This window comes from Somniosus microcephalus, chromosome 30 (genome assembly GCF_052327205.1).
Source record: "Somniosus microcephalus isolate GS21.2 chromosome 30, FLI_Smic_1.0, whole genome shotgun sequence".
NCBI lineage: Eukaryota > Metazoa > Chordata > Chondrichthyes > Squaliformes > Somniosidae > Somniosus > Somniosus microcephalus.
The window spans coordinates 5,025,089-5,047,766 of NC_141016.1; the positions used below are offsets into that span (position 1 = coordinate 5,025,089).

At 50.8% G+C, this 22,678-nt stretch overlaps 1 pseudogene; it reads left to right on the forward strand.

Moving 5' to 3' along the window:
- Nucleotides 1-22,678, forward strand: part of LOC147097870 (prenylcysteine oxidase 1-like) — a 142,289-nt pseudogene that overhangs the window by 115,804 nt on the left and 3,807 nt on the right.

Consider the following 22,678-nt stretch of genomic DNA (forward strand, 5'->3'; position numbering starts at 1 on the left):
GCAAATCCCAATGCGCGCTGATGCTGGCTCTCGAGGGCCATGGGGAAGGAGATGAATTGGCTTCTCCTTCTGAACAGTGCTTCAGTCACGTGGCGGATGCAGTGATGCGCGCCATACTGGGAGATGTTTGCTATGTCCCCAGCAGCGTCTTGGAAGGAGCCGGTGGCATAGAAGTTCAATGCCACCGTCACCTTCACTTCCACCGACAGAGACGTCCTGCACCTGAGCTTTGGCCGCAGATCTCGGCGAAGCAGGTGGCAGATCTCTGCAATCACCTCCTTTCGGAATCGGAGCCTTCTAACACATCGCGCGGCACTCATGTTTAGGTAGGAGCGCTGCTGGTGGTATAGCCTGACTGGGTAAGGCCTACGTGGCCGACGCCTGTAGCCCCCTCTGCTTCTAGCCAGGGCTGCCCCTCTCACAATGCGTCTGCGAGCCCTACGGACATGGCGCTGCAGCTGCGCGTTGGCACCCCATGCAGCCCCCATCAAATCCTGGCAAACAGTCTAATTTCCAAATGGCCACTTGCAGCGCTATGGCCTGAGTCCAAAAATACCTGGCTCTTGCTGCTTGAAACCAGTTAGCTATCCTCCTTGTTGTGTCTCCAGAAATGCGTTGCACAAGACTGTTTTCTGAAAAAAGGCTGGCCTTTATACTGGAGAGGACGTTCCCTTTAATTAGCGCCCCCCGGGGCCCACGCTGGTTGTGTTGCGTTCCTTTTTCCAAACGCTCCGGCCGCCCGCCGCACAATGGGGCGGTCCGACTGAAGTTTGCAATCGGGGCGGCCAAAGGGCGTTGCACGAGGATGTGACGTCATTTTCTGCGCGCGCATCCGGGCGGGCGCTAAACTTTGCGCCGGCGCTAACGGGCAACATAATTTGGGGCGGGGCGCAAACTGCACTGCGCCCGGGCGCTACACGCATAGCGCCTGGAAATCACTTCTCTTAAGGCGCTAACTGCTGGCGCAAGCGACTGAAAATCTAGCCCCAAGTCCTTACGTCTCCTTTTTACATTTCTAAAAAGTTGAGGCCCTTACACACGGGCAAACCTGTCAAAAGGAAGGAAGTTCAACGCGTGCGCGCAGAGTCCTGCGCGCACGTGTTGGACCTTGTATTGATTTCTTTGTGAGTTCAATGAGGAGACATTTATGAAAGAGAATGTCTTTTAATCTAAAGCTTTGTTCAACTCTTTTATATAGCTTTTACAGGAGACACGATGCTGTGATGCATCTAGAACGAAACTGAAACTAAACTCAACTGCCTTGCTTGTCTCGGTCACATAACCTCTGCTGGTCAGGCACAAGCAATCAATACCTGCAATCATGCTGCTAAGGCATCATAATCGAACAGGCAAATACCATCTCTATTTGCTGATATCATTACATCTCCTTTCCTTAAAACAAAAGTATTTTACTTTTAACTAACAACATGTTTTCTTTGTATTAATCTGCATTTTAACTGTAACACTTAATGAACTTACATTATCATGATCATGATCAAGGTTTTTTAACCTTGCTTTGTGTGTTCACATGAAATATGTCAATACACTAGAACTTGAAGAAAGAATAAGATAACATTACTTTCTTCTATAACAATAGTCCTTAAATTTGCTCAATGAGTCTCTCGGGAGGCTTCACGTGTCTTGAGGATTTTCTGATTGATTGTCCTTGAATCTGAGTTGTTGCCTCAGATGATTGGTTCTCAGCTGTGTGATCAGGTTGTTCAACAGTATCAGTCTCTTGACCTGCTGTGGCTGGTCCCATGAGAAGATCTCGACGATTTCTTCTCAGAACAGCACCCTCATCTGTCTGAATGGTGTATGATCTTGGTTGAACTTCACTCAGGACAGTTCCCTTCTGAGTCCATGGGCTAGATTTTCCTAAGCCCCTGGAGTCGGGCTGGAGGCGTGCGGGCGATAAAATTTGGAGATCCGGGGGTCCCGACCCCATCCCGCCTCCAACCCGCCTCCATGTCAATTTCATAGGAGTCGGGTTGCCGACAAGTGCTGGAACCCGACTCCCAGAGGCGGGAAGGGATTAAAGGCAATTAAACTGCCTGTTAACAGGTAGTTAACAGGTAGTTTTTTGCCTATTCGCGATTTTTATTGCTGGTTTGTGGGCTTCCCGACAGCTCCAAACCACGAAAAGTTTTCGAGGCGGGACATGGGTCTGAGGTCTTGGAGGGGTCAAGATGCCCAGTGTTCAGGTGAGTAAGGGGTGCAGGAGTGCAAAGGTAAGTGTTTTGCAAGTGTTTAAAGTGTTTAAATAAGTTTAACTTACTTTTACTTACCTTTACAGGAGTCCTGCATTCCGGTGTCGGGAGTCGGCTGCAAGAACCACAGAAGCTCTGATTTTTAAAAAAAAATCAGCTTCTTGGTTTCTGCAGCAAAATGATTTTAAAGTTATCCTGAGAAAGGACTGAGGCTGAATTAGCAGTTTTTCAGTGCTTGACAGCTTCAAACAGCTGTTAAACACTGATATTTCATCTGCCAAAAGCTTTTGACAGATGAAATGTCAATCTCTGACGTCACCTGTTGCCGGGTGGCCCTTAATTGGCCTGCTGAGCCCACAGGGCGGGCTCAACAAGGTCAATCAGAGGAAAATCCAGTGGGTTGGCCACATCTCCATGGAGGCGGGACAACAAGCCCGAATGTGGGTTTCCCACCTCCAACCCGCCCCCGTAGCAAAATCCAGCCCCATGTGTTTGTTTTGTCTTTGAACCTTACTTGGTCACCAGTGTGGAGTTCAGGTAGGTTTTGTGTTCCTCTGTCATAGTAGTACTTTTGCTTTTCTTTCTGTTGTTCTTTGAACTTCCTCACTTTCTCCCCCTCTTTTGTTTTCAGGAGGTTCTCCGGGATGGCTAGGTTTGACCTTAGCCGACGTCCCATCAGGAATTGGGCTGGTGACATACCACACTCGAGCGGCGTTGTGCGGTATACAAGCATGCTCTGGTAGAAGTCAGTGCCACTGTCTTTTGCCTTGTACATCAGTCTTATCACTGTCTGGACCGATTTTTCCACTAGTCCACTGGACTGTGGAAAGTGAGGACTTGACGTTGTGTGGACAAAGTCCCACTCTTTGGCAAAGTGTCGGAAACTTGCATTGTAAAACTGAGGTCCGTTGTCTGTGAAGACCTCGCTTGCCACGCCATGTCTGGAGAATATGGCTTTCATACATGTTATCACAGCATCTGCAGTGGTGGTGTGCAGTCTACAAACCTCTGGATACAGGGAGTAATAGTCTGTGACTACAAGATAGTCCTTCCCTTGACATACGAATAGGTCAGCGCCTACCTTCTGGTAAGGTCTGTCTGGTGCTGGGTGTGGCTTTAGTGGTTCTACCGGATTGCTTGCTCGATATTTCAGGCATATTGTGCAGTTTGACACCTCATTTGTCACATCTTGGTTGATTCGTGGCCAGTACATCACCTCTCGTGCTCTTTTCTTACACTTTTCGATTCCCAGATGTCCTCCATGGATCTTTTTTAGCATCTCTCTTCTCAGACTCTTTGGGATAACTATTTTACTTCCTTTGTAGATGATGTCTTCGACCACTGATAGTTCCGCCCTGCAGTTCCAGTACTCTGCTATATCAGGTGAGCAGTCTTGCTTCATGTTGGGCCATCCATCCAAGATGCTTTTTCTCAGTCGTCTCATTGTTTCATCTTTGTTTGTCTCAGTCTTTATGAGCTCCATTTTTGCATCTGCTATGGGCAGTGCACTTGTGATCATGTCCACGTAGGCGTTCACTTTGTCATCCATTGTGGTGTTTGCGGGCTCACTTGGGTCTACAGCTCTGGACAACGTGTCTGCTGTATACATCAGCTTACCCAGTGTGTACGCAACATTCAGTGTATAGCGTTGCAGCCTGATCATCATTCTTTGTATTCTAAGCGGACAGCTATTTAGTGGCTTTTGGAACAATGCAATCAAGGGCTTATGGTCAGTCTCTACACTGATTGCTTGTCCTGCCACAAACTGGTGAAATCTTTCACAGGCGTATGTGATGTTGAGCAGCTCCTTTTCTATTTGAGCATATCGCGTCTCCGCGTCTGTCATTGAGCGCGATGCATATGCAATAGGTTGCCAGTAGTCATATTGTTGCAGAAGAACGGCACCGAGCCCACCCTGTGATGCATCTGATGATATCTTGATGGGTCTCGCTGGGTCATAAAACCTCAGAACTGGTTCCTCTGTGAGCAGTTTCTTTAGATCGCTCCATGACTTCTCATGCTCATGATTCCATTCCCATTCTATGTTCTTTTCAGTTAGTCTTCTCAGTGGCGCCATCTTTTCTGAGAGGTTGGATATGAATTTCCCCATGTAGTTGATCATTCCATTAAACCTCTGCACGTCCTTTTTGCATTGTGGCTTTGGCATATTCTCAATGGCGGACACCTTTCTGGGATCTGGTCTGATGCCCTCACTGCTAAGGATATCTCCCACGAATGTCAGTTCTGTCACCCCGAGCTGGCATTTCTCTCTATTCAGCTTCAGGTTTGTTTTCCTTGTTGCTTCCAGCACTTTTTTCAGTCTCTCGTCATGCTCAGTTCTCGTGGTTCCCCATACTATGATGTCATCCATTGATGTATCAACTCCCTCCAGGTGCTCATAGATCATATGGATAGTCTTGTGATACACTTCAGGAGCTGAGGCAATGCCAAATGGTAACCTTAGGAATCTGTATCTGCCAAATGGACTGTTGAACGTGCACAGTGTTGAACTTGCTTCGTCCAGCTTCATCTGCCAAAATCCTGATGATGCATCTAACTTGCTCAAATATTTTGCATTTGCAAACTGTGCCATGATTTCCTCACGTGTAGGAAGCTTGAAGTGCTCTCTCTTTATTGCTCTGTTTAGATCTCTTGGATCCAGGCAAATTCTGAGCTTTCCATTCTTTTTGTCCACTACGACGAGGGAACTCACCCACTCAGTTGGCTCATCTATCTTCTGAATCACGTTCAGGCTTTCCATCCTGTCCAACTCTGCCTTCAGTTGCTTTTGAATAGCAAACGGAACTTTTCTGCATGGATGTTTGACCGGTGTCATACTTTTATCTACTCTGATCGTGTGTTCTCCTGGAATGCAGCCGAGACCCTTAAATAGGTCATTGTACTCTTTCATGAGTTCATCATAGACTGTCTCTCCTTCGCTTTCCACAACGAGGACTCTCTTTACCAGGTTCAGTCTCTCACAGGCTTTTAAACCTAGTATGGCTTGCACATCCTTTGGCACCACGATTAATGCTAGCGTGTGCTCTCTGTCCTTGTGTGTTACTTTGACAATGCATCTTCCTTTCACTGGTATATCAGTACCTGAGTATCCTGTCACTTTCACTTTTATTCCATGTATCTTTGGTCTGGGTCTAATTTTCTTAAAATCAGTCTCTGATATCACATTAACTTGTGCTCCAGTATCCAATTTAAATGGAATGTGTATGTCATTCACTTTTAGTGTCAACATCCAGTCTCTTTCTTCTTTTTTGTTTTCAGACACAACATCTACATAGAACTCCTCCATGTCGCTTTCATCTACTGCATGGACCTTGCTTTGTTGCGCTTGGTTCTTACAGCAACTGGCATAATGGTTGTTCTTGTTGCAACTATTGCATGTTTTACCATATGCTGGACACTTTCTTGGTGGATGCTGTGTACCGCATCGACTACATGACTTTCGATTGTCCCTTTCATTTTCGTTCGCTGGCCACGCCTCTTTTTTCACATTGGCGCTCTTTTTGTTAAACGGTTTGTATCCGCCCTTTCTCACTGCATCCACGTTGCAGCTATTGTCACTGAACAGCTCCTTTGCCTGCAACTTCACAGTCTCTGCAGCCCTACACAGTGCTATGGCTTTTCCCAGGTCTAGATCTTGCTCTCTTAGCAGTCTTTCCCTTAGACCATTATCTGGAATACCACACACCAGTCTGTCTTTTAACAGCGAGTCTGTCAGTCCCCCAAATTCAGACGATTTGCTTCTGTTTCTCAGTTCAGTCACATACTGATCAATAGTCTCACCCGTTTTCTGTACACGTGTGAAAAATCTGTGCCTCTCAAACGTCACGTTACGTTTAGGTATGCAGTAGGCCTCAAACTGTTCCATGATTTTATCTAGCTTCATTTTGTCTCCATTAGCAGCGAATGTGAAGTTATTATACACCTCCAGCGCTTCATCACCCACGACATGTAAGAACAGTGACGATTTCTTTTTATTACTTTTCTCGTCGGCTCCGATTGCTGATAAATACAACCCCAAACATTGTTTGAACCGCCTCCAATTTTCAGCCACATTACCTGTCAACTGAAGCGTCGCCGGTGGGTGTAAACCTTCCATTTTTTCACTTCGTTAGCTATTCTCCAATGGTAAGCAACGATGTTCTCTTTTGGCTTGCTAATTTGTGGAGAGCTGATTTAACTTCAGATATTTTCTCTTCATCTCTTTCAATCACTTCTGACACCATGTATTGATTTCTTTGTGGGTTCAATGAGGAGACATTTATGAAAGAGAATGTCTTTTAATCTAAAGCTTTGTTCAACTCTTTTATATAGCTTTTACAGGAGACACGATGCTGTGATGCATCTAGAACGAAACTGAAACTAAACTCAACTGCCTTGCTTGTCTCGGTCACATAACCTCTGCTGGTCAGGCACAAGCAATCAATACCTGCAATCATGCTGCTAAGGCATCATAATCGAACAGGCAAATACCATCTCTATTTGCTGATATCATTACAGACCTCTGAACCCCTTGGAGGAAATGCCGGTTTCCCGCACATGCGCTGTGCATGCTGAAATCTGGCACTTCCAACGGGCCCACGCGTGAGTACCCCGTCCGTACTCACGCGTTGGGACGGGAATTACTGGCCCAACGTTTCAGGTCGATGACCCTTCGTCAGAACTGGAAAAAGCTGGAGATGGAACAGGTTTTTAAGCAAGTGTGGGGGCAGGGAAAGGGGGGAGGGGAGGAAAGAACAAAAGGGAAGGTCTGTGATAAGCTGGAAGGCAGGAGAGATTAAGAGACAAAAGGGATGATGGTGCGAGGCAAAAGGAGATGGTAATGGGTCAAGTTAAGAAACAAAAGATGACTCTAGATGAGGTGTAAATGGCAATGGCTGAAAGATTGACAGCTGCCATGTGAGAGAGAGAAAAAAAATGGAAAAACAAAGGTAAGGGCCGAGGTTATGGTCTGAAATTGTTGAACTCGATGTTGAGTCCAGAAAGCTGTAAAGTGCCTAATCGAAAGATGAGGTGCTGTTCCTCGAGCTTACGCTGAGCTTCACTGGAACAGTGTGCTGGAAATCTGAAATAAAAACAGAAAATGCTGCGTAATAGTCTTCCTGGTGCCCACATCATGTGCATGCCATATGCGCATCGTACACTGTTTGCATAGGAGTCGTTGATCATCTGTCTTCTTCTCTTATTCTTAGGCAGTCCCTCGGAACCGAGGATGACTTGCTTCCACATTAAAAATGAGTTCTCAGGTGACTGATGAGTCCAATGCGGGACCTACAGTCTCTGTCACAGGTGGGGCAGACGGTGGTTGAAGGGGCGTGTGGGTGGGGTGCTTGGGTTGACGTGCACTCCTTGCGCTGTTTGCGCTTGGCTTCTGCTTGCTCCCGGCGAAGAGACTCGAGATGTTTGGCGCCTTCCCGGATGCTTCTCCTTCACTTTGTGCGGTCTTGGGCCAGGGATTCCCAGGTGTCGGTGGGGATGTTGCACTTTTTCAAGGAGGCTTTGAGGGTGTCCTTGAAGCATTTCCTCTGCTCACCTGGGGCTCTCTTGCCGTGCCGGAGCTCCAAGTAGAGCGCTTGTTTTGGGTGTCTCGTATCGGGCATGCGGACAATGTAACCCGTCCATCGGAGCTGATTGAGCGCGGTCAAAGCTTCGATGCTGGGGACGTTGGCCTGAGCGAGAACACTGACGTTGTTGCGCCTCTCCAGTGCTTTGAGGTGCCTGCTGTACATGGCCCATGTCTCTGAGGCATACAGCAGAGCGGGTATCACTGCTGCTCTGTAGATCATGAGCTTGGTGCTGGGTTTGAGGTCCTCAGGCGACCGAAGGCTGCACTGGCACACTGAAGGCAGTGTTGGACTTCATCATCGACGTCTGTCCTTGTTGACAGTAGGCTCCCGAGGTATGGAAAGTGGTCCACGTTGTCTAAGGCCTTGTCATGGATTTTGATAATCAGGGGGCAGTACTGTGTGGCGGGGGCAGGTTGGTAGAGGACCTTTGTCTTACGAATGTTTAGTGTAAGGCCCATGCTCTCGTACGCTTCGGTGAAGGTGTTGACGGTTGTTTGGACCTCCGAGTGATCATCTGGACAGAAGACTTCTCTGCCCACCTCAGATGATACACAAATACATACTGGATGCTCCATTACCAGTCCACCTTGTCCTTTCCTCTGCTATCATAGAGATAAACCTCCCTTGTTCAGGGTACGCACAGACTGGAGATGGGTTGGCGCCGAGGCAATAGTTATACTGAGGCCTCACCCCATAGTCTGTGCTCAATACTGAAATCTCTCATGCCTGTTCAGTAGGGTAGTGGTTATGTTACTGGACTAATAATCCGGAGAAGGTGAGTTTTAAACCCCACCGTGGCAGTCTGATAATGTACATTACGTTTTCAAAACGCTGGTGTCGATAAAAGTGACTGTGAAACTATCGGATTGTCGTTAAAAAAAACAACTGGTTCACTCATGTCCGTTAGGGAAGGAAATCTGCCGTTCTTACCCGGTCTGGCCGATATGTGACTCCAGACCCACACCAACGTGGTTGACTCGTAACTGCCCCTCTGAAGTGGGCCTCGCAAGCTCCACAGTTGTATCAAAACCCGACCAGCGGTTCAAGAAGAAGGCGGACCACCGCCACCTTCTCAGGCAGTGAACGTAAAAGAACGGTTGATTCCTGAGATGAGAGGTGACATAAATCGTGCCATTTATGTAGAAAGGACTTATGAAATATACTGGGCGGCCTGCTGGTGGCGCTGTCCAGGGAGAGTATAAATACTCGGGCACGGGCCCAGCTTGCTCAGGGACATTTTGTAAACAGGAACTAGTGAAGGATAACTAGACTTCCATGTTGTGAAACAGTCGATTAAAGCCTTGTTTAATACTCTGACCAAGTGCCTAGTAGTTTTCTTACATCAAGGGGGTTGACCTATGAGGAAAGGTTGAGCAGGTTGGGCCTATACTCATTGGAATTTAGAAGAATGAGAGGTGATCTCATTGAAACATATAAGATACTGAGGGGGCTTGACAAGGTAGATGCAGAGAGGATGTTTCCCCTCGTGGGGAAATCTAGAACTCGGGGGCACAGTCTCAGAATAAAGGGTCGCCCTTTTAGAACTGAGATAAGGAGGAATTTCTTCTCTCAGAGGATCGTAAATCTGTGGAATTCTCTGCCCCAGAGAGCTGTGGAGGCTGGGTCATTAAATACATTGAAGGTGGAGATAGACAGATTTTTGCAAGATAAGGGAGTGAAGGGTTATGGGGAGCGGGCGGGGAAGTGGCTTTGAGCCCAAGATCAGCCATGACCTTATTGAATGGCGGAGCAGGCTCGAGGGGCCAAGTGGCCTGCCTATTCCTGCTCCATTTCTTATGTTCTTATTATCCCACGGCCACTATTTCGAAGAAGAGCAGGGAGGAGTTCTCCCCAGTGTCCTGGGACAATATTTATCCCTCAACCAACGTCACTAAAACAGATTATCTGGTCATTTATCACATTGCTGTTTGTGGGAGCTTGCTGTGTGCAAATTGGCTGCCGCGTTTCCCACATTACAACAGTGACTACACTTCAAAAAGAACTTCATTGGCTGTAAAGCGCTTTGGGACGTCCTGAGGTGGTGAAAGGCGCTATAGAAATGCGAGTCTTTTTATTTGACGAGGAACGGGCGATAAATGCCGGCCTTGCCAGCGACGCCCACATCCCGAGAATGAACAATAGAAAAACACGATCCTGTTTGTACACCTGGCTCGTCGTCGCGTCATTCCACAGCTGGAATTTGACGTTGCTCTCATTACACAGATGTGTGCACCAGACACTGACTGGACGTCAGACTGTGTGTCAGACTCTGCAGCTGTCTGTGTGTCAGACCTGTGGACATCGACTCTCCACACCTCAGGCGCTGTGTGCCCGCGTGTATTCATCAGGCCAGGCACGGTGTATATAGCAGGCGCTGTACACATTTAGATCATCTGCTGTGAACATCAACCACCACAAGCGCATGTTGTTAGCCGTGGCTCAGTGGGCAGCACCCTCGCCTCTGAGTCACCGAAATTCATGGGTTCAAGTCCCACTCCAGAGACTTGAGCACAAAAATCTCGGCTGACGCTCCCAGTGCAGTGCTGAGGGAGCGCCGCACTGTTGGAGGGGCAGTACTGAGGGAGCGCCGCACTGTCGGAGGGGCAGTACTGAGGGAGCGCCGCACTGTCGGGGGGGCAGTACTAAGGGAGCGCTGCACTGTCACAGGGGCAGTACTGAGGGAGCGCTGCACTGTCGGAGGGGCAGTACTGAGGGAGCGCCGCACTGTCGGAGGGGCAGTACTGAGGGAGCGCCGCACTGTCGGAGGGGCAGTACTGAGGGAGCGCCGCACTGTCGGAGGGGCTGTACTGAGGGAGCGCCGCACTGTCGGAGGGGCAGTACTGAGGGAGCGCCGCACTGTCGGAGGGGCTGTACTGAGGGAGCGCTGCACTGTCGGAGGGGCTGTACTGAGGGAGCGCCGCACTGTCGGAGGGGCAGTACTGAGGGAGCGCTGCACTGTCGGAGGGGCAGTACTGAGGGAGCGCCGCACTGTCGGAGGGGCAGTACTGAGGGAGCGCTGCACTGTCGGAGGTGCCGTCTTTCAGATGAGATGTTAGCGCAGACTGGGGGCATTGGTTTATCAGTTGGACGTAAAAGATCCCACGACACTCTTTCTTTCTTTCTTTAGCGTCCGTCCGTCCGGTCGAAACTGGGAGAGGAAGGTCTGGACTTTGTGCACACACAGTACTGTGAGTAGCTAACTCAGAACTGACCCTGTTACCATCTCCCTTCGCCTCGCACCATCATCCCTTTTGTCATTTAATCTCTCCTGCCTTCCACCCTATCACAGACCTTCCCTTTTGTTCTTTCCTCCCCTCCTCCCCTGCCCCTACACTTGCTTAAAATCTGTTCCATCTCTAACTTTTTCCAGTTCTGACGAAGGGTCATCGACCTGAAACGTTAACTCTGTTTCTCGCTCCACAGATGCTGCCTGACCCGCTGAGTGTTTCCAGCATTTTCTGCTTTTAGATCAGAAATGGTGAAGGGGGGAGGTGGGGAGGCGTCCAGAACAAGGGGGCGTAACCTTAAAATTAGAGCCAGGCCGTTCAGGGGTGATGTCAGGAAACACTTCTACACACAAAGGGTGGTAGAAACATAGAAGATAGGAGCAGGAGTCGGCCATTCAGCCCCTCGAGCCTGCTCCGCCATTCAATGAGATCATGGCTGATCATCCAAGTTCAGTACCCTGTCCCTGCCTTCTCCCCATATCCCTTGATCCCTTTAGCCTTAAGAAATATATCCAACTCCTTCTTGAATATATTTAATGAATTGGCCTCAACTGCCTTCTGTGGTAGAGAATTCCGCAGGTTCACCACTCTCTGGGTGAAGAAATTCCTCCTCATCTCTGTCCTAAATGGCTTACCCCTTATCCTTAGAAATCTGGAACTCTCTCCCTTATAAATATAAGTCTTCCTTTCTGCTATCTTTCGAGGACAGGGTCTCGCACCTAAATCTTTCTTACATTTCACCTTTCAAGACAATGGCAGCGACTCAATGACTGATCAATTGGCAGGTTTGGCGGTTCTGCCCTCACTCCATCAACACGTTCCATACCACATCCACAATTACAACAGATGCGTCCAGCCACTGGCACGGGAAGGGTTAATGCAACGCAGAACTCCACAATCCCGGCTCTGCAAATGGCATCACAAGAGCAAAGAAAAAGGCAAAAAGAAAGACCTGCATTTCTCCAGCGCCTTTCACGACCACCGGACGTCTCAAAGCGCTTTACAGCCAATGAAGTACTTTTTGAAGTGGAGTCACTGTTGTAATGTGGGAAACGCAGCAGCCAATTTACGCACAGCAAGCTCCCACAAACAGCACTGTGACAATGACCAGATTATCCGGGGTTTTTTTAGTGATACTGGTTGAGGGGTAAATATTGGCCCCACAACACCGGGGAGAACGGCCCCCTGCTCTTCTTCCAATAGTGGCCGTGGGATCCTTTACCTGAGAGAGCAGACGGGGTCTCGGCTTAACGTCTCATCCAAAAGACGGCATCTCCGACAGTGCAGCGCTCCCTCAGTACTGCCCCTCTGACAGTGTGGCGCTCCCTCAGTACTGCCCCTCCGACAGTGCAGCGCTCCCTCAGTACTGCCCCTCCGACAGTGCAGCGCTCCCTCAGTACTGCCCCTCCGACAGTGCGGCGCTCCCTCAGTACTGCCCCTCCGACAGTGCAGCGCTCCCTCAGTACTGCCCCTCCGACAGTGCGGCGCTCCCTCAGTACTGCCCCTCCGACAGTGCGGCGCTCCCTCAGTACTGCCCCTCTGACAGTGCTGCGCTCCCTCAGTACCGCCCCTCCGACAGTGTGGCGCTCCCTCAGTTCTGCCCCTTTGACAGTATGGCGCTCCCTCAGTACTGCCCCTTTGACAGTGCGGCGCTGCTTCAGTACTGCCCCTCCGACAGTGCAGCACTCCCTCAGTACTCCTCCGACAGTGCGGTGCTCCCTCAGTACTGCCCCTCCGACAGTGCGGCGCTGCCTCAGTACTGCCCCTCCGACAGTGCGGCGCTGCCTCAGTACTGCCCCTCCGACAGTGCGGCGCTCCCTCAGTACTGCCCCTCCAACAGTGCGGCACTCCCTCAGTACTGCCCCTCCGACAGTGCGGCGCTCCCTCAGTACTGCCCCTCCGACAGTGCGGGACTCCCTCAGTACTGCCGCTCCCTCAGTACTGCCGCTCCGACAGTGCGGCGCTCCCTCAGTACTGCCCCTCCGACAGTGCGGCGCTCCCTCAGTACTGCCCCTCCGACAGTGCAGCGCTCCCTCAGTACTGCCCCTCCAACAGTGCGGCACTCCCTCAGTACTGCCCCTCCGACAGTGCAGCACTCCCTCAGTACTGCCCCTCCAACAGTGCGGCACTCCCTCAGTACTGCCCCACCGACAGTGCAGCACTCCCTCAGTACTGCCCCTCCGACAGTGCAGCACTCCCTCAGTACTGCCCCTCCGACAGTGCAGCACTCCCTCAGTACTGCCCCTCCGACAGTGCAGCGCTCCCTCAGTACTGCCCCTCCGACAGTGCAGCGCTCCCTCAGTACTGCCCCTCCGACAGTGCAGCACTCCCTCAGTACTGCCCCTCCGACAGTGCAGCACTCCCTCAGTACTGCCCCTCCGACAGTGCAGCGCTCCCTCAGTACTGCCCCTCCGACAGTGCAGCGCTCCCTCAGTACTGCCCCTCCGACAGTGCAGCACTCCCTCAGTACTGCCCCTCCGACAGTGCGGTGCTCCCTCAGTACTGCCCCTCCGACAGTGCGGCGCTCCCTCAGTACTGCACTGGGAGTGTCGGCCTGGATTTTGTGCTCAAGTCTCTGGAGTGCGACTTGAACCCACGACCCTCTGACTCAGAGGCCAGAATGTTACCCACTGAGCCACAGCTGACACCAAAGAATGTACAAATTATTCCGGGAAATTCTAATTATTCTCCCCTCTCAACAGAATAATATTGTTGCCTGTGCAATCCGTGATTTATCTTACGTCAAGTACAAAGGTCACCCTTGGGTACAACATCCAACTTGACTGATTTTTGCACCGTTCAGTTTATGTGCAGCGCAATTATTGAGCGCCATCTGGTGGCAATTCTGCTGTGTGCAGCAGTCCGCACAATGTGTGTTCCTGCCTCCAGCCCCAACACAGCAGAACCTGACCTGGATTATTGCCAAACTAAGAAGGGTGACCTGGTCGAGCTCTTCTGATTAATGAAGGGTCGATGGCGAGAGGCTGTTTCCACTGGTTAGTGAGACCATACCGCGAGGGCCAAAATTTAAGATGATTACAAGTGTTAAAGGGGAGGTTGGAAAACCTTTATTTGCCTGAAGGTGGAATTGTCTGCTGCACCCCTTTGTTGAAGCCAAGCCCATCATTTATTTTCAGTTTGATAGTTGTTTGAAAAGAGGAATATTGCAGGATACGGGGAGAGTGGGATTAGACTGGGTGGGATATTAAAGGGTGCGGGGAGTGAGGGGGAGAGTGGGATTAGACTGGGTGGGATATTAAAGGGTGCGGGGAGTGAGCAGGAGAGTGGGATTAGACTGGGTGGGATATTAAAGGGTGCGGGGAGTGAGGGAGAGAGTGGGATTAGACTGGGTGGGATATTAAAGGGTACGGGGAGTGAGGGGGAGAGTGGGATTAGACTGGGTGGGATATTAAAGGGTGCGGGGCGTGAGGGGGAGAGTGGGATTAGACTAGGTGGGATATTAAAGGGTGTGGGGAGTGAGGGGGAGAGTGGGATTAGACTGGGTGGGATATTAAAGGGTGTGGGGAGTGAGGGGGAGAGTGGGATTAGACTGGGTGGGATATTAAAGGGTGCGGGGAGTGAGGGGGAGAGTGGGATTAGACTAGGTGGGATATTAAAGGGTGCGGGGAGTGAGGGGGAGAGTGGGATTAGACTGGGTGGGATATTAAAGGGTGTGGGGAGTGAGGGGGAGAGTGGGATTAGACTGGGTGGGATATTAAAGGGTGCGGGGAGTGAGGGGGAGAGTGGGATTAGACTGGGTGGGATATTAAAGGGTGCGGGGAGTGAGGGGAGAGTGGGATTAGACTGGGTGAGATATTGAAGGGTAAGGGGAGTGAGGGGCAGAGTGGGATTAGACTGGGTGGGATATTGAAGGGTACGGGGAGTGAGGGGGAGAGTGGGATTAGACTGGGTGGGATATTAAAGGGTACGGGGAGTGAGCAGGAGAGTGGGATTAGACTGGGTGGGATATTAAAGGGTGCGGGGAGTGAGGGAGAGAGCGGGATTAGACTGGGTGGGATATTAAAGGGTGCGGGGAGTGAGGGGGAGAGTGGGATTAGACTGGGTGGGATATTAAAGGGTGCGGGGAGTGAGCAGGAGAGTGGGATTAGACTGGGTGGGATATTAAAGGGTGCGGGGAGTGAGGGAGAGAGTGGGATTAGACTGGGTGGGATATTAAAGGGTACGGGGAGTGAGGGGGAGAGTGGGATTAGACTGGGTGGGATATTAAAGGGTGCGGGGCGTGAGGGGGAGAGTGGGATTAGACTAGGTGGGATATTAAAGGGTGTGGGGAGTGAGGGGGAGAGTGGGATTAGACTGGGTGGGATATTAAAGGGTGTGGGGAGTGAGGGGGAGAGTGGGATTAGACTGGGTGGGATATTAAAGGGTGCGGGGAGTGAGGGGGAGAGTGGGATTAGACTAGGTGGGATATTAAAGGGTGCGGGGAGTGAGGGGGAGAGTGGGATTAGACTGGGTGGGATATTAAAGGGTGTGGGGAGTGAGGGGGAGAGTGGGATTAGACTGGGTGGGATATTAAAGGGTGCGGGGAGTGAGGGGGAGAGTGGGATTAGACTGGGTGGGATATTAAAGGGTGCGGGGAGTGAGGGGAGAGTGGGATTAGACTGGGTGGGATATTAAAGCGTACGGGGAGTGAGGGGGAGAGTGGGATTAGACTGGGTGGGATATTAAAGGGTGCGGGGAGTGAGGGGGAGAGTGGGATTAGACTGGGTGAGATATTGAAGGGTACGGGGAGTGAGGGGGAGAGTGGGATTAGACTGGGTGGGATATTAAAGGGTGCGGGGAGTGAGGGGGAGAGTGGGATTAGACTGGGTGGGATATTAAAGGGTGCGGGGAGTGAGGGGGAGAGTGGGATTAGACTGGGTGGGATATTAAAGGGTGCGGGGAGTGAGGGGGAGAGTGGGATTAGACTGGGTGGGATATTAAAGGGTGTGGGGAGTGAGGGGGACAGTGGGATTAGACTGGGTGGGATATTAAAGGGTGCGGGGAGTGAGGGGGAGAGTGGGATTAGACTGGGTGGGATATTAAAGGGTGCGGGGAGTGAGGGGGAGAGTGGGATTAGACTGGGTGAGATATTGAAGGGTACGGGGAGTGAGGGGGAGAGTGGGATTAGACTGGGTGAGATATTGAAGGGTACGGGGAGTGAGGGGCAGAGTGGGATTAGACTAGGTGGGATTTTAAAGGGTGCGGGGAGTGAGGGGGAGAGTGGGATTAGACTGGGTGGGATATTAAAGGGTGCGGGGAGTGAGGGGGAGAGTGGGATTAGACTGGGTGGGATATTAAAGGGTGCGGGGAGTGAGGGGGAGAGTGGGATTAGACTGGGTGGGATATTAAAGGGTGCGGGGAGTGAGGGGGAGAGTGGGATTAGACTGAAATACACAGTAGGTCGATCCAGCATCTGCAAAAAGACGGCAAAATTTGGGGTTTAACCCTTTAACGTGGCAGTGATTGGCCATTCAGCAGAGTGGTTGTCTGGGCAAGCAGGCCATAACCATGCTTGGGATCTTGCCCTGCCCTGGGACAGCGTTCCCTCACCTTCTGGTGCTTGGGCAGGGCCGGTCATCACCAGTAATACAGCGGGTGCCGATTGTCATCGCTTTCAGTTTACAATTTTGAGTAAAGTCGCAATAAGAGGGATTCACTCACTGATGATCAGGCATTCTAAAGAGAGAGAGAACAAACAATGGAGACACTGCTTTGCAGTGAGCTCACCATTATTTGTCTGACTTCTCATTTCGTGGAAGAATAATAGAAGCTGTTTTAATCATTTTCCAAAAAATTCAGCATTGCCTTAAATATTAAAGACTCACATTCATAGAATCACAGAATAGCCAAGCACAGAAGAGGCCATTCGGCCCATCGAGTCTGGGCTGGCTCTTTCGAAGAGCAATGCAGTCGGTCCCACTTTCCCAGCTCTTTCCTCATATCCCTGCAATTTTTTCTCCAATTCCCTTTTGAAGGTTACTATTGAGTCTGTTTCCACCGCCCTATCAGGCAGCGCGTTCCAAATCCCAACCACTCGCTGCGTAAAGATAGTTTTTCCTCCTGTCGCCTCTGGCTCTTTAGCCAATCGCCTGAAATCTGGGGCCTCTGGTTACCGACCCTTCAGCCACTGGAATCAGTTTTCTAAAGCGCCTTTCACGACTTTGGGACGTCCCAAAGCGCTTTACCCCCAATGAGGTGTTTTTGGAGCAGCGTCACTGTTGCGCACAGCAAGCTCCCACAAACGGCAGTGACGTAAATGAGCAGATGATCTGTTTTGGTTGGCGGTGGCCAGGACACATTGCTGCTGAGATATCGTGGCAGATACCACAGGACGACGCCAAGAGTTTGGCTCATTGCTCATCTGCCTGTGCTGTCAATATGATGGTAAGTGGCTCTAAGAGTACTGCGTACAATTCTGGTCGCCATATTATAAAAAGGATATAGAGGCACTGGAGAGGGTGCAGAGAAGATTTACAAGGATGATACCAGAAATGCGAGGGTATACATATCAGGAAAGGATGAACAGGCTGGGTCTCTTTTTTCTCTTGAAAAGAGAGGGTTGAGGGGTGACCTAATAGAGGTCTATAAAATTATGAAAGGTTTTGATAGAGTGGATACAGAGAGAATGTTTCCACTTGTGGGGAAGAGCATAACTAGAGGCCATCAATATAAGATAGTCACCAAGAAATCCAATAGGGAATTCAGTGAAACGTCTTTACCCAGAGAGTGGTGAGAATGTGGAACTCGCTCCCACAGGGAGTGGTTGAGGCGAATAGTATAGATGCATTTAAGGGGAGGCTGGACAAACATATGAGGGAGAAGGGAATAGAGGGTTATGCTGATAGAGTTAGATGAGGAAAGACGGGAGGAGGCTCGAGTGGAGCATAAACGCCGGCATGGACTGGTTGGGCCGAATGGCCTGTTTCTGTGCCGTATATCCTGTGTAAAAGTGTGGGCAGGGCTGTGGGGTCAGCAGTGTGCTACAGGCAACAGTGGGATAGGGAGCAATGGGATAGAGAGCAGTGGGGATAGGGAGCAGTGGGATAGGGAGCAATGGGATAGAGAGCAGTGTGCCCCAGGGAACAGTGGGATAGGGAGCAGTGGGGAGAGGGAGCAGTGGGAAGAGGAAGCAGTGGGATAGGGAGCAATGGGATAGGGAGCAGTGGGATAGGGAGCAGTGTGATAGGGAGCAGTGGGATAGGGAGCAGTGGGATAGGGAGCAGTGTGCCCCAGGGAACAGTGGAATAGGGAGTAGTGGGGAGAGGGAGCAGTGCGATAGAGAACAGTGGGGATAGGGAGCAGTGGGAATGGGGAGCAGTGGGGATAGGGAGCAGTGGGAATGGGGAGCAGTGGGGATAGGGAGCAGTGGGAATGGGGAGCAGTGGGGATAGGGAGCAGTGGGAATGGGGAGCAGTGGGGATAGGGAGCAGTGGGAATGGGGAGCAGTGGGGATAGGGAGCAGTGGGAATGGGAGCAGTGGGACAAGGAGCAGTGGGAATGGGAGCAGTGGGACAGGGAGCAGTGGGAATGGGAGCAGTGGGACAGGGAGCAGTGGGAATGGGAGCAGTGGGACAAGGAGCAGTGGGAATGGGAGCAGTGGGACAGGGAGCAGTGTGAATAGGGAGCAGTGGGATCGGGAGCAGTGGGAATGGTAGCAGTGGGACAGGGAGCAGTGGGAATGGGAGCAGTGGGACAGGGAGCAGTGGGAATGGGAGCAGTGGGACAGGGAGCAGGGTGAATAGGGAGCAGTGGGATCGGGAGCAGTGGGAATGGGGAACTCAGGGTGAAAGTGACAGTCACTGGGAAGCGCTGTGGCAGCGAGTGTGCTCCCGGGTCCTAGCGCCCACCGGCTTCCAAACTCCCTCCAACAACTTCATTGCTCGGGAAACTTTTCCCGTCTCTCCCAACTTCTGGAAATGGCACAACCACAGCGCAAAACACCCGCTTATTAAAAGCTGCTTATTAAACAGGATGGGCAATCGACCCTGACCCGTTCTGTCTCCCACTGCTCCCCCCCTCCACTCCGTGGCCTGCGCCTTTAAGAGAGTTTGCGCCGACGCCCAGAAGTAGGTTGGATTTTGGTGTCATTGGACACTCCGGGAAGTTAACATGGTGAAGGTTGGGGACGTGAATCTGTTCTTCCTCACTGTGTGACTGAGCAGAGCCAGTGCAGAGACACCCAGCGCAGGCATTGCACCTCCAAAGAGAATAGATAAAGGAGCAGAACCCTTCAGTCGCTGGGGTTTTAGCAGGAGTGCAACTTGGTCCGTAGCCTTGTATGCTGTGGCGTTTCAAGTGCTCATCTAAATGCTTCTTGAATGTTGTGAGGGTTCCTGCCTCTACCACCCTTTCAGGCAGTGAGTTCCAGATTCCAACCACCCTCTGGGTGAAAAAGTTCTTCCTCAAATCCCCTCTAAACCTCCCGCCCTTTACCTTTTGAAACTATGTCCCCTGGTTATTGACCCCTCTACTAAGGGGAAAAGTTCCTTTCTATCTACCCTATCTATGCCCCTCATAATTTTGTACACCTCAATCAGGTCCCCCCTCAGTCTTCTCTGCTCTAAGGAAAACAACCCCAGCCTGTCCAGTCTCTCTTCATAGCTGAAACGCTCCAGCCCAGGTAACACCCTGGTGAATCTCCTCTGCACCCTCTCCAATGCAATCACATCCTTCCTATAGTGTGGCGACCAGAACTGGACACAGATCTCGGAGGGTTGTAGGGCTGGAGGAGATCACAGAGTTAGGGAGGTGGGAGAGGGAGGCCATGGAGGGATTTGAAAACAAGGATGAGAATTTTAAAACTGAGACGTTGCTTAACCGGGAGCCAATGTAGGTCAGCGAGCACGGGGGTGATGGGCGAACGGGACTTGGTGCGAGTTAGGACACGGGCAGCCGAGTTATTCTGATCTATTGGCCTCGGAGGGGAGCAGCGCAGATTCACCAGAAGAATGCTTGGCCTAAAAGGGTTAAATTATGAGGGCCGTTTGCATTGACTGGGCTTGTATACCCTCGAGTGTGGAAGATTAAGGGGTGATCTGATTGAGGCATTTAAGATGATTAATGGAGTTGATAGGGTGGAGAGAGAGAAACTATTTCCTCTGGTGGGGGGAGTCCAGAACAAGGGGGCAGAACCTTAACATTAGAGCCAGGCCGTTCAGGGGTGATGTCAGGAAGCACTTCTTCACACAAAGGGTGGTGGAAATCTGGAACTCTCCCCCCGAAAACGGTGTTGAGGCTGGGTTCATTCAGAAATTCAAAACTGAGATCAGTAGATTTTTATTAGGCAAGAGTATTAAGGGTTATGGAACCAAAGCGGCAGAGCTTCATTGGAACAGTGTAGGGGGCCGAGGTCAGAGTGCGAGTGTGGCAAGCAAACTTGAAGCTCGGGGTCACCCTTACGGACTGAACGGAGGTGTTCCGCAAAGCGGTCACCCAATCTGCGTTTGGTCTCCCCAGTGTAGAGGAGGCCGCGTCGCGAGCAGCGAATACAGTCATTGAAAGAAGAGCAAGAAAATCGCCCTTTCACCTGGAAGGAGTGTTTGGCGTGCCGGTGGGTGTGTGTGTGTGTTTTTGTTTAATGACTTTGTTTTCCTTGAGACTTGGTGATCAGTGGAGGATGAAACATCTCTGCTTCTCTGTGTGTGGTTTTGGTCACCTTATCTGAGGAAGGATGTTCTTGCCATGGAGAGAGTGCAGCGAAGATTCACCAGGCTGATACCTGGGATGGCAGGAATGACGTATGAGGAGAGATTGGGTCGAATGGGCTTATACTCGCTGGAGTTTAGAAGAATGAGAGGGGATCTCATTGAAACTTATAAAATTCTAACAGGACTAGACAGACTAGATGCAGGAAGGATGTTCCCGATGGCGGGGGAGTCCAGAACCAGGGGTCACAGTCTAAGGATAAGGGGTAAGCCATTTAGGACAGAGATGAGGAGGAATTTCTTCACCCAGAGAGTGGTGAACCTGTGGAATTCTCTACCACAGAAGGCAGTTGAGGCCAATTCATTAAATATATTCAAGAAGGAGTTAGATATATTTCTTGAGGCTAAAGGGATCAAGGGATATGGGGAGAAAGCAGGGACAGGGTACTGAATTTGGATGATCAGCCATGATCTCATTGAGTGGCGGAACAGGCTCGAGGGGCCGAATGGCCCACTCCTGCTCCTATCGTCTATGTTTCTCTGCTTCTCGCCTGCAGAATTTATCAGTGCCAGGCTCATGGATACTCCTTCACAACCATGGAGAAACTATTGCACGGGGGTTGGAGGGGACGAGTTTGTACAGATGACCAAACATTCCATCGACGAAGCCTTGCGGGAAATTGGCATCAGCCAACGATTCATGAATGAGACGATCACGCCCATCATGAGACTCAATTATGGGCAAAGTGTGAATATCAATGCATTTGTCGGTATGTGCACTTCGCATTGTTTTACTGTTGTTTTTGGGGATACTGCCTGACATGAATCTTGTTATTCATGTGGAAATGACTTATGAAATGATACTGGGCGGCCTGCTGGTGGCGCTGTCCAGGGAGAGTATAAATACTCAGGCACGGGCCCAGCTTGCTCAGGACATTCTTTAACAGGAACTAGTGAAGGACACAACTGGATCTCCATGTTGAAAAACAGTTGATTAAAGCCTTGTTTAATACTCAGACCAAGTGCCTAGTAGTTTTCTTACGTCACTTCCCATCCCTCATTGCCCTGTGAAGGTGATGGGGGCTACTTCACAGGACATCTTTTCACGGTCGTTGCTCCGTTGCCAGCACGCGAATGACCAGATTCGATAAGTTCAACTTCACAACTTGCCATGGTGGGATTTGAACTTGTGACCTCTCGGGTGCTAGTCCGGTACAGTGACCCCCTGGCTCTCACTGAACGTCAAAGCAAACGTTGAGACTTTTCTTTGAAGGTAAAAGGGCGAAGTACAGCCTGACTGACGAGACCTGAACCCACCTGGGTTTCGAGTTCACGTTTTCCCCGTTGTGGTGTATGTAACCGTTCCACCTTTAAGAGAACTATTTTAAGGGTTGCACTACTTTATCTTGGCTGCTGTATACTGTAATACCGGTGGTGACCACACCGGTATATAAGTGCTGTGTAATGATTTATTGGGCAGTTCCGCCCTGACCTTCGACTAGTAAAGACCTGTTAAAGTTTACTCTTGTGGTCTGTGTATTAATTCTCAATATAACATACAGACTTAACACCCGTCACAGGCAAGGGCCTACGCCCAGAATCGAGGCCTGGGGTGGGGTGGCGGGGGTGGGGTGGGGTGGGGGGGGGGGGTGCGGAAATGTAGCTGTGGAGCAGGCCCCAGAGGCCTGCAGCAGCGCTAATAGCCACCAGCTGTGGAGCCATATGGCTGCTCGAAGGCCTCCAGACCCAAGCCGCATCCTGCTGGCCCCGTAGACTACTTTCCTCCTGGCTGGCACCCAGGACCCTTGCCTACCCTCCGATCTGAGTGGAGCAGGGTGCAAGTCCGAAGCTTGTTTCTCCTAGGTGCCCTTCCTAATTTTGTGACCTGCAGGAAATTGAGGCCAAGGCTTTGTTGGGGACTTCTCACCTCATCAGCTCCAGGTGCAAGACCTGTGTCAGCACCCCTTCCTGACACAGTGTGTCAGCTGTGGCTCAGTGGGCAGCACTCTCTC